The sequence below is a fragment of the Meleagris gallopavo genome, chromosome 19 (assembly GCF_905368555.1).
Source record: "Meleagris gallopavo chromosome 19, MGAL_WU_HG_1.1, whole genome shotgun sequence".
Classification (NCBI taxonomy): Eukaryota; Metazoa; Chordata; class Aves; order Galliformes; family Phasianidae; genus Meleagris; species Meleagris gallopavo.
Window position 1 is genome coordinate 5,331,029 of NC_139422.1, and position 11,061 is coordinate 5,342,089.

Sequence of the window (11,061 nt, forward strand, 5' to 3'; positions counted from 1 at the left end):
ACAGATGGCTGGCCGGAGGACTACAGTCCCTGGCAGGGAGCAAAGCGCTGGGGGATGCCGGGACTGGTAGTCTGGGGACAGTGAGGTCCCTGCTGTCACTCGTGGCTGGGGCGGGGGGACCCGGAGGGGATGTGCGGGCTCGGGGAGGAGCGAGAGTCTTCACCCACTTTGTTGTTAAATACCTTAAAGGAGCAGTGGCTGTGCCCGAGCGAGCTCCCTAGCGGAGCCGCGCAACCCGGGCTGTGGGCTTTTTAAAGATAAAAATCGCTCGCGTGGCCTTTGGGATTAACGAGCTCGGTAACTCCTTCGGTGCCTGGGCGCTGGCAGCTGGCGATGGCCTCGCTGCGCCGCCGCTCCTGCATCCCTGCCGGAGCATCCCTCTGCCGCGCCGGGATGCTGCTGAGTGCTGGTGCTCCCGGGGTCAAGAAGTCGGCTCTGGGGCTTGCAGGGGGGGACGTCCCTGCGTGTGAGCCCCGCAGCTGAAGAGCTTCAGAGCAAAACACGGAGTTGTGGCAGTGTGAGCAGCCGTGCAGCTTTCTTGTGCTGTGACCTGCAGATTTCTCTCCCGGTGTAGCTCAGCCTGGCAGACGGTGCTTGCAGCCAGCTGCCCCAGCCTGGCCCTGCGGCTTGCCTGGCTCCCGCTCAGCAGCTCGGGTGAAACCTGGAGGGAGGGGACAGCAGAGCACCCGCTCCCCGCAGCAGCTCCCACCTGCGATGGGGCGGGCTCTGGGTGCGGGGATGGGGACTGCAGTGGGAGCTGCAGCCAGGTGAGTGCTGGGACCACGACGAGGGGCTGGCAGTAAAATGCTGACCCCACAGAGCCGTCCTGGCACCTGGCTGCTTCCAAAGGCTCTGTCCCTGCTGCTCTTTTCTTGGCTCTGCACCCTACTGGATGAAATCCCTCTGCAGGCATGCATGCTGGAGGGGGGCTGCTGGGGCCCCGCTGACTGGAAAAGCAGGAATAACCACCAAAATGCAACCGGCGGGGAGGGCTCGGTGCTGGCAGCTGAGCCGGTTGGTGCTGAGTGATGCTGTGGGGCAGACGGCCCAGGCCTGCCCGTGTTCCCGTGGCTGCATGCTGCAGCTCACCCGTGAGCCTGAAGGCAAGCAGAGGCTTTGGGTGGCAGCGCTGAGCTCGGTGCTGTTACCCCCACTTTGCTCCTCTGGGTGCTGGTTGGCTGCTCACCCACAGAGGGGCTGAATTAGGTCCTTTATCCCTTCTGCCTGCAAGTGTTGGAGGCAACGTTGGGCACATCCAATCCCATCTGGGACCAGGTTCCTGCTGGCTCTTGCTGGGGGTTCAAGCTGCATGAGGCTGTGTGTGCTGTGTGGCACAGCTCAGCCTGTGCTGCTAACCTCGGTCCCATTGCTCGCTGCCTGCGCGCTCCTTGGCACTATGATGTGCTGATGCTTGCTGTCTTGCAAAAGGCTCCTGCATGTGTGTGCTGAGCCTGGTGGGAACCTGCCTGTAAAGCTCTGAGCCCCAACGCTGCGTTTAGGGGGAGCATGGGCTGCACAGGGACCTGGTGGTGATATCTGGTGATATCTGGTGGGGAGGGCTGAGGACAGCTCCCCTGCAGGCACGTGTCTAGCACTGTTGCCTGTTTCTTTCTGCTTTTCACCCCTTGCCTGCCATTTGGGTGCCTTGTATCGGCTGCCTAATGTGTAATGATGGTTGCATTGCAGCAGATGCCTGGAAGGAGCCCCTTGCTGAGGTGTGCACCCCTCTGCATACCCTGAGCTGATTGCTTCTGACAGCCCTGCTCCCTACCAGAGCCCAGATCCTTCCTGCTCTGATGCTGGAGCAGAAGTCCAACGGGTGAAATGCAACAGTGGTGGGTGGGGGAGTCCTGGAGATGAAGCTGTGTGCAATCAGCTCCCAGTGTGGTGCTGCTTTGGGAATGTCCCATTCACATGGGCATTCCCATGGTTGGAGGGAACTTGTCGTGCTGTGCAAGAGGCAGAAATACAATGTGGATAACGTCACCAGGCTAGCATTGCTAGAGGAACTAAGAGCCAAGCAACTGCATCCATAGGAACCTTGAATCTTCTCTTATCTCCCTGAACGCTGAAGTTAATTGCATTTCCAACTGACACATCAAGCTGTCCTGCCTCAGTTGTATGCAGCAAAGCCAGCGTGTGGTGGTTGCTCCTGGACATAGCCTGACCTGTGGTGTCCCACTCTACTAGGGGGACAACATTTTTCCAGGACTGTTTGTGCTATGGTCAGGCCTGAGGAGCCCAGGGCTTGAGCTGAGCGGGTTGCCAGGTCTTTATGGGTGTATCTCGAAGGTGAGACTTGTCAGGATGAAGCAACGGACGGAGTTTTTTAATGGGTGTTCAGCAGCCACTGTGGAGATGCTTAAGGGCATAAATTTTTGAAGAGCATAATGGATGCTAAGCTCTCAAAAATAAATCCTAAGTCTCTGTAGCTTGGGTTTCCCAAGGTATTGGCGGCTAGCTTGAAATGAGAAAGCAAGCAAAATGAAATAAAAGGCTTTTAGCATGGAGCTCCTGCTTGCTTTGTGTGTCTGAGGGGCAGCACAGCCCTTTGGGATGCCGAGCTCAGGACAGCAGGGTCTCAGCCCTGGGTGGGTGCTTTGAGGGCTCACATTGCAGAATAGAGTTGAGATTTTCATCTCAGTGCCAACTGATTGTGCATAAAGAACATGAGATTTCATTGCTGGCAGCCAGAAAGCCTGGCCCTGGACTGCATGGTGCCTGGTGAGGTGCAGTAAGCAGGGTCCTGGTGTGCAGGGTGAGCTCGCAGCTTCATCTGTCAGCAGCAGGACTGGGGTGGAACAGCTTTTCCCCAACCATTGCAGGGAGCTGGGAAGCACCAGGCTTCCTGCTTTCCCTCTGAGCAGTTACCTCCTCTTCTCCCCTGCAGGATGAGCCTCTCCCAGTGAAGCAATCCAACAGTGCTGGCAGCCAACATCCCAAGACTTGTTCAATGCTGCTTTCTTCTCCTGCTGCAGCAGGGAGGTGGATGGAGGCTCCAGGAGCACCCGGCTCTCTGCTTATCTCCTCCTGCCTGGAGAGGCTGGGTTGGAAAGGTGGGTGCAGCCCCAGTCTTGTGCACAACGCCGGGAGGTAATGGGTGGCTGCATCCAAGGCCAGCTCCTCTGCAGCTCTGCTCTGAGCACAGACTGTGCCTGCTGAGGGCTCAGCCCCTTTTTGTAGAGCTTTTCCATGAGGTGTGCAGTGTCCTCCCTTGGCTGCAATAGTGGTATTTGGGGATGAGCAATGCTGGTGTCTTCAGTATGCTGATGGAGCTGGGATTCTGAGTGACTCGTGCTGGCTCTTTCTGCTCCCTGCCTGGCTTATAGGACAGGTGTTGACCTGCTTTGAGAGGACCAGTCCTGAAACACAATGTGTTGGTGGTGCCTTGCTGGCAGGAAGAGGTAGAAAAAGTGGAAAACTTGGGAAAGGTCAGGAGAAAATGCTGTCTGAAGCATGGGTTGATGCAGGATGCTTCTCTAGTTGAGCCTAACTGTACACCCTGGTCCTGGTAGTGATCAGCACGTGACCGTGGGGGCTGACAGAAAACCTGTGACCTTGCTTGGGTACTTCTCTTAGGGAAAGCATCTTTGAGTGGCGGAGCACCAGGAAGTACTGGAGAAGGGACTGCACCTCTCTAGTGTGGGCAGTGAAGGTTTTTGGTGGGTGAATGCCCTTTGTTGGTGGAATATGTATGGGATGTGGTGACTTTCTGCCTGCCCTAAGGGTTGCTGTCTGTGGCGCTCGTGCCTGAGGCAGCTCTGGATGCTGTGTCCCCATCGCTCACATTCCCTAGGAGGTAACCCAGAGGACATGAAGCTGTATCCTGAGACTGTGAGGATCGAGGCATTTTGTGGTAATTGTTGCTCCTACCCAGCACGGTGTGTGGTTCTGTTGGCTCCCGACTGCTGCTTCTTGGAGGAGGAGAGGAGAACAGGGATGGAGCAGTGGTCTCTGCTGCTTGGCACAGCTGCACCGGAGTGTCTGCAGCTCTGAGGTATGGCAGCTCTTCCCCATATGGAGAACAGGGCCCTGGGGGGATCAGCCGTCTGCTGCTTTGCTGCCCATAAAACCCTGCAGGCTGTATTGCACAGTTCTTGGTGTGATTCAACGGAGAAGAGCAGATTCTCTGTTGAACTGCACCAAGAGCTGTGCTCCCCCCTTTACCCCTGAAGATGGGTGCAGATGACACTCCTCCTGACACGTGTGTGATCTGTGTGCACTTGGCTCTCGTTTCTTCCTGGGCAGCTGGTGGGTTATTTTTGGTTCTGGAGCAGCCCAGATCTAGTTTCTACCAGGGCAAGTCCCTGCCCTGTGCGGTGCTCACATCCCTGGTGCCAGCAGAGGTGGACCATGCATCGACCAGAGCCCGCAGAGCTGCTCCAGCTCCCACCTGATGAGCATCACTGTGAAGTGGTGCAGAGAAAGAGCTGTCGGTCAGGTCTGTGGGGGCTTACCTGGCTGTGGCCACCTCGGTCACCCCATCTATGGGCCTCCCTGGGGAGAGGGACGGGCAGGAGCAGCTGGTGCTGTGGCAGGGCTTGGAAATCCAAGCCAGCACTGAGTCACGTGCATCCTCTTGGCTCACAGGCTGGGGGAATGGCAGCCCCCTTCCCTTTTGGCCTCCTGCCGTCATCCTGCAGTGGAAAACCACGCAGAGGGATGATGGGGCTGAAGGGTTTGCTGGGGGCCTCCTGCCCTGCCCCTCCTCTGCAAAGGATCACAGGAGGAAGAAGTGTGGGTACTGCTATTCTGCCACTTTGGCACAAGGACAGTGCTTCTATGGAGCTCACCATGCAACTCCCAGCATGTTGGTCCTGCTCCTTGTGATTAAGATTTATCCCACCTTATTCACTGCAAGCAGATGTTGCTCAAAGCATCCTTTTCACATCAGTACACTGGGATGCCACAGGACCCCTGCCTACTTGAAGGGAGGGCAGGGGGGAAAATGCCATCAAACAGAGCTTGTCTCCATGTTTGACAGGTTGGGTGTTCGCTGTAGCCTGGCTGCTATTGTTGGGAAAGTGTGGCTGCTTGTTTCTTCATGCCCTGCTGGCTCTGTGGGCTGCTGGGGAGGAACCTCAAGAGCAAGCATCTACGCTGGACATGTCCTCCAAACTGCTGTATTTGGAGCCATTATTTGAAACTTCTAGCAGTCTGGTTCCTGCTGTGTCCCAGTGTCTGGTCCTATGCTACATATGAATGCTTGGGGGTCTGTATGCACCCTGCAGGTGGAGAAGGAGCCCCTCCATGGGTAGTGCCAGGTGTCCAGCAGGGAGAGCAGGGCTGGAACCCAGAAGGACCGTGGTGTGTGTAAGGTGTGTGTAAGGTGGCAGAGCAGGCTGCCAAAAATGGCATGGATCACTTTGGGTGTCTGAGCCACTGTGTGACATTCCTGGGTGCTCCCTGCCCAGTGCTCCCCAGCCTCTCTGCACAGCTACCAAGCCAGGACAGCTTTTTCACTGTCATCTGTGCCCTTTCCTCTGGGGAGGGAGCATCAGCACAGCCTCCCACGCTCAGCCCCTACCAGCAAAATGCTGCCTGTGTATCCCTGATGTTTCCCTCTGCTCCTGGCAGGGAGTGAATCTGTTTCCCATCTCTAAATGTGGACTCCTGGGGTGAGCTTGTGAATGTGGGCTCTCCTGCTCCGAGCCCTTGTGCTCCTCACCACGCGGGGTTTCTGGGCTCCCTGGGACTGTCCTTGCTCCACATTCTGCTCGTCTCCCTGTGAAGCAAGAGGGTCTCAAATGGCACCGAAAACAGAACCAAATCAGCTGTGAATAGGCTTGAACTTACTATTCAGGAATACAATAGAAAATCAAATAGGTACTACATCTCCTTTGGCTGCCTGTGAGCCTGGTTTTCTTTGTTGCAGGTGGCTGACAGAAAGAAAACAGGTTTGTTATGAAAGCACCGGGTCCAACCTGCCCTGCTCTGTTACCTGGGAAGCTGTGAAGGAGGTGGCTGCGGTTCATGGGGAGGCTGCAGCTGGAGGCGTTGGCCCAGAGATGTGCAGGGAGCATCAGAGCTCTGCATGGCACAGCAGGTTTGGTGCAGCGTTGGTCCAGGTTGTTGCTCCCCACCAAAGGCCTTGAAGAAGATGAGCTGCCTCCATGTGTTGCAGCCCAGCCTGGGTTTTGGTTGTGCAATGCAAAGAACATCTTGCGCCTCTGTGCTGGTCTGTGCCCTGCTTCCTCCTTGGCACCTGAAGCAAGAGTGAAATTCAAATGCACAAAGCAGAATCCATGTGAGACGTCCTAGGGGCATGCTTTGCCACCAAGACATCTCATGGGGCAGGTGGCAGGGCTGCTTTGTGCCCCAGTGCTGCTATCAGGCACGCTGCTTTGCCCTCAGTGACTACCCGGCTCAGGGTGCCCCGGCTGTAAGTGCTGCACCTCGGGCACAAATGAAGTGTGAAGATGACAGGCTTCCTTTCTGAAGCCTGACTTCCCCCACTCATTAGGACTGAAGGCAAAAAAAGAGCAGGAATGGATGGTGAGGAAATTTCAAAGAGGCAGAAGTTGGAAAGGGAGTGCTCAGTGTGTGTCTCCAGCCGGCTCTGACTCACCAACACGTGCAGGTACAGCCCTACTGCTGGCTGCAGCCAGCTTTTGGGTTGAGCCTTGCTCACCAGTAAAGCTGAGAGGGTTTGCAGAGACAAAAGGGAAGCACAGGAAAGGGAGCAGCTATTGCAGCTTGCTCCTGTTTCCTTTGCGTGGTCCCAAGTTGTGTCCCTCTCTCTTGCCCCTTGCAAGCTGCAGCCCGCAGGAAAGGGCGCAATTTGGTTGAATCAAGAGCCAGGATCTGGCTCCACTGATGGCAGGGTTCAGAATTAAGCTGCCTCCAAAGCCTCGCTCCGCCTGCCAGACAGTACCCCAGGGGCGGGTGTGGAGCTGGGGCTCTGCTGCAGAGGTAGGATGGGAATGTGTTCTGGTCCTGCCTGTCTGGTTTAGTGCTCCTGGCTGGGGCTTGGGTGATCCAGAAGGGAGCTTGGTCTGAGATGCAGGGCTGTGATTTATTGTTATTTAAAACTTCTAAAGCTGCAGAGCTGTAACTTGGGCCCAGGTTCACCTGACAGACCCAATCTGCCATGGCTGGAGCAGCAGCATGAGGTTGGATGTGACGCTGTAGGCAGTCGGTTTGAAGTCAAAGCAATGGAGAGGTCACCCCCAAATCACGATTCCATTCCTATTCTTGAGTATAGCACATTCTCATCTCTCTGGAGAGCAATGGGCATTTTGTGTGGCTGAGCACAGCTCGGACAGGTCCTACCAGCAGTGGGGGATCTGCTCGGTCTGTTTGTCTTTTGCCACTGTGATAAGGTGCACAAAGCAAAATTCCAACCCCTGGTACCTTCCTTTATCCCATCCCATTGGGGCAGGCACCCCTGCATTGCTGCCCTCACCATGAGTGACCCTACCAGGAGAAGAGTCCTTGTCCTCAGGAGGACAAGTGATTGGGCCACCACCCACTGTGGTGTGTCGGCTGGGGTTTGTCTTCATCTTGCCTTCTTTCCAGCCATGTTGTGGCCACCACAAGTCCGTGCTGTTTTGTTGCAGGCAAAGGGAGTTCTGGCCTCGTGTTTTTGCCCCTGTGAATGTCACAGTTCACTTCTTTTGGGGGAATTTGCAACCTTTTGCAGAACAGATCGGCTGCCCGGTGCCGCCCTTGGTACTGCAGCTGTGCCAGATGCTGAGGACTGGGGAGCTCCAAGCTCCCATCCTCTTGGGAGCAATGCCACCTGCCAGGCATAGGTACGTGCCTACCCGAGGGGAATGATGAACCTTGCCCTTTCTCTTGATCCCAGAGCTGTGAGCCATGGAGGGATATGGCTGTTCTACAACAGGGTGCAATAAATGTGCGGGGTTCTGCTCTCATACCCACCCATGCTTTGTGCATCCGCATGCAACGGGAGGCTGCTCTGCAGGATCTGTTAGGCAACTGCTGTCCCTGTGCTTTGGATGCGTTGCTTTTGGTGGGGAGTGGAGCCCGGTCTGTGCTGCTGGCACCTGGCACAAGAGGGAGTTTGGCAGATGGGCTGAAATAGAAAGGGTCTTTTCCAAAGCAGCCGTTGATGGAAATGAGCCTTGCACAGCTCTGGGTGTGTTTGAGGGTGAAGACTTGGGGATGATGTGTGTGGTGGATGCTGAATTTAGGAGAGCATCATTTTGTTGGTTATCTCCTTGCCCTGTGCACGATATCCACAGTTGACACCCTGGTCTCAGCTGTACCTGTGAGCTTTGTGGTGTGCCTATCTGTGCCCATGCACAGGAGGAAGTTCTTCCCCTCCAGCTCCTCTTGCATCCTTGAGACCTTTAATCTTTCATGCTGTCTAAATAAGTCCCCAAGGGGAAGGAGATGGTTAATTAGTGTTTTTCCCCCCCCCTCAATGCCTGTGTTTCCCAGACCCCACTGGCTGGTGACCCCCTCTGTAATGTGTCTGTGGAGCTTGTTATCTGTCCTGTGCAGATTTCCCTGGTGGGAAGGGGAGGTGATGCTGCAGAGGCTCCAGCTCACGCCGTGAGCATCTGCCAAGCTGTGGGAGCTCTTCCCAGTCTGGCCTGGCTCATGGAGGTGTTGGGGCTGTTCCTCATTTCTGCCTGGATCCTGGATGAGGTGGGATGATGTCCCCAGGCAACACTGGTCCTGAGATGGTGCAGGACCAAAGCAGAAGGGATGGAGACAGCCTTCACCATGGCAGCACCAGAAAGCAAGGGGGGGATGCTTAGAAGCCGTTAGGCCTTCCCTCTGTTTCTCTGGGGGTTATCCTCTCCTAATGTCTCAAGGAGCTCAGCTTATTGCAGCCGGGCTCTACCTGAAGATAATCCCACCAAGCGGAAAAACTAACCCAGAGCCCCCAGCCACATGGAGGGGAAGATGGTGAGATGATGCTCCTGCTCCACTCTGGGGTTAACCTTCTCCTGTGTTGTCTCATGTGGCTGGGGCAGATCTGCCTCCTGCAGCTGGGGGAGGGAAGGGTAGGAGGAAGCTGTTTGTGCAGTTGTTCATAGAAATTCAATGCAAAAGGAGGGGGATCACAGTGATGCAGAGCAGGGCATCTTCAAGGGGAACCTGTGTGCTACCAGTGCTGCACTGAGCCCGTGCTGCTACGATGCAGGGATGCGTCCCTCAAATCCCCTTTCCCTCTCCCCATGGCTGAGGGTTTGCAGTGAAACTGAAAAAGCCCTGATCCTAGAACTGCACCTTCTGCCAACTTCTCTTATCAGACCCGTGCTTCTGCCTAGAGCCAGTAGCTGCGAGGATGGTGATGGGGAAACAGACTGCTGTTATGCCGCTCTCTTGCCTGCAGCCTGTTTGCATTCATGATTGCATCCGTGCATTAAAGTGCTTTGAGCTCCTCGTTACCAAAGTGCAGACTCTGAGTTTTAACGAGCCACTCGTGGGAGTTGGAACCAGGAGAGACGGAACGCCATCCTGCTGAACCGAGGCAGAGCCTGACAACAGGCATCGCTGCTTGGAAACGGTGGGCAAAGGCTTTATTGACCACTGGAGGTCACTTTTTCAATAATGCAGTACAATCCAACTTTATTTTGTCAGTACCTTTCATGCAGGCTGCTCCCGAGCTGCTCAGCAGATGCAGCAAAACAGGAGGGGAGAAGCAGTGGTTTTCTTCCAGCTGGGGAGATGGAGGCTGCTCGGCAGCACCGGGTGCAAAGCTGAATGCTCTTGTGCTTTGCTGGAGAGCTATAGAGGAGGAGAGGAGCAGCAAACGAAGCAGCCTGGCTGCTGCTTCTGCAGTTCCCCGTGCTGCAGAGGCAGCTTCAGACTCTTCAAAAGCAAATGAGCCTTTTTGGCCCTGGGGTGGCTGGGGGAAGGCAGGAGGGTGGTGGGGAGCACAGCCTGCACCGCTCAGCTGCAGAGAGGCTGTTGTTGGGAAACAGGGATGGTGTGAATGGATACCCAGCTAATGTGGCTGGGTGCTTCTCCTAGAGGATCAGGAACACTGTGACTTGAGCTGATGAAAGAGCTGGGACGTGAGCAGGGTCAGAGCATTTGAGGGGCTGGAAATTGTGCCTGAATTGCACTCCTTTGCTCCCTGTGTGGTGCTGGGCTGTTCCTGGGAGGGTCTGTCCCTGAATGGGGCAAACAGCCATCAGGAGCTGGGGGTGGGGGCTGTGCAAAGAGAATCACTTACAGGACCCTCTAGAATTCCCTGCAGGAGAGAGCAGGGCATCTGGGGCTGTGTGGAGCTGGAGGCTGCTGCTTTTGCAAAAACACTGGGGGAGTTCTGCAGGAAAAACAAAAAAAAAACAAACCAAAAAACAAACAACCAAACAAACAAAAAAAACAACCAAAACCCAACATTAAAAACATAAGAAAAGGAGTCAGCAGCAATGGCTGATGCAGAAGCTCTTCTGTTGCATTGTGTGCTCCCCTTGCACGATGATGCATGGTTTGCAGGTCTGGAGCTGCTGAAAGGAACAGACCAGTGGGCTTGTAAGGAGCTCTGAGGGCCTCATTCAGAGTCTCGAGGCCTTTCCTGTTCAGAGCTATGCAGGACATGGGCTTATTGTGGTGGTATTGAAGGTGGTATGTCCCTCTGATGTGGGCTCTTTAAGCCCCACTTCTCACTGCTTGTTCAGATACTGCTGTGTCCACTGTCACTGAAAGGAACAGATTCTGTCATTTAGCCATCTTGCTGTCTCACTCCCCTTTGAGAAGTGGGAAAGGAATAACCTGTTTCTTCTACTCCTCAGGTTTGAATGGGAACGTCAGCATTGCCTTTGGAGCAGGGACACACTGCACACAGGCACCGCCGCGTGCGAGGGCTGTGAGAGCTTAACTGCTGCAGCAGATGGGACTTGGAAGCCACGTCGGAGCAAATATTTAAAGATCCTGTTTTATAAAGCCACTTTTTGGCCTATAAACCATCCGCCCTGCGGCTCCTGGTACTGTTGCTGCAGAGTCCTCTGTTTGCTGTTCCTTCTGCTCCTCCACACTACTGTCCGGTGAGACGTGCTGCGTGTGCTTGGCGTGGGGTTCTTCTCCTTTTTGCCAGCCTCGGTGCTTTGTTTTATGCATTTCTTTATTTGTTGATGG

The 11,061-nt window shown here is 55.1% G+C and overlaps 1 long non-coding RNA gene across 10 annotated transcripts in view; it reads left to right on the forward strand.

Annotated features, from left to right (window-relative positions):
• Window positions 1-230: 230 nt before the first annotated feature.
• LOC104913676 (uncharacterized) overlaps window positions 231-11,061 on the forward strand; it is a 92,624-nt gene continuing 81,793 nt past the window's right edge. For 5 of the 10 annotated variants that reach the window (XR_014887340.1, XR_014887341.1, XR_014887348.1 and 2 more), the window contains exons 1-3: window positions 236-517; window positions 2,891-3,056; window positions 10,719-10,970. This is a non-coding gene — a long non-coding RNA (uncharacterized LOC104913676). Of the gene's footprint in view, window positions 518-2,890; window positions 3,057-10,718; window positions 10,971-11,061 lie in introns of all 10 variants that reach the window. The other 5 variants (XR_014887345.1, XR_014887349.1, XR_014887351.1 and 2 more) reach the window with 4 other exon arrangements.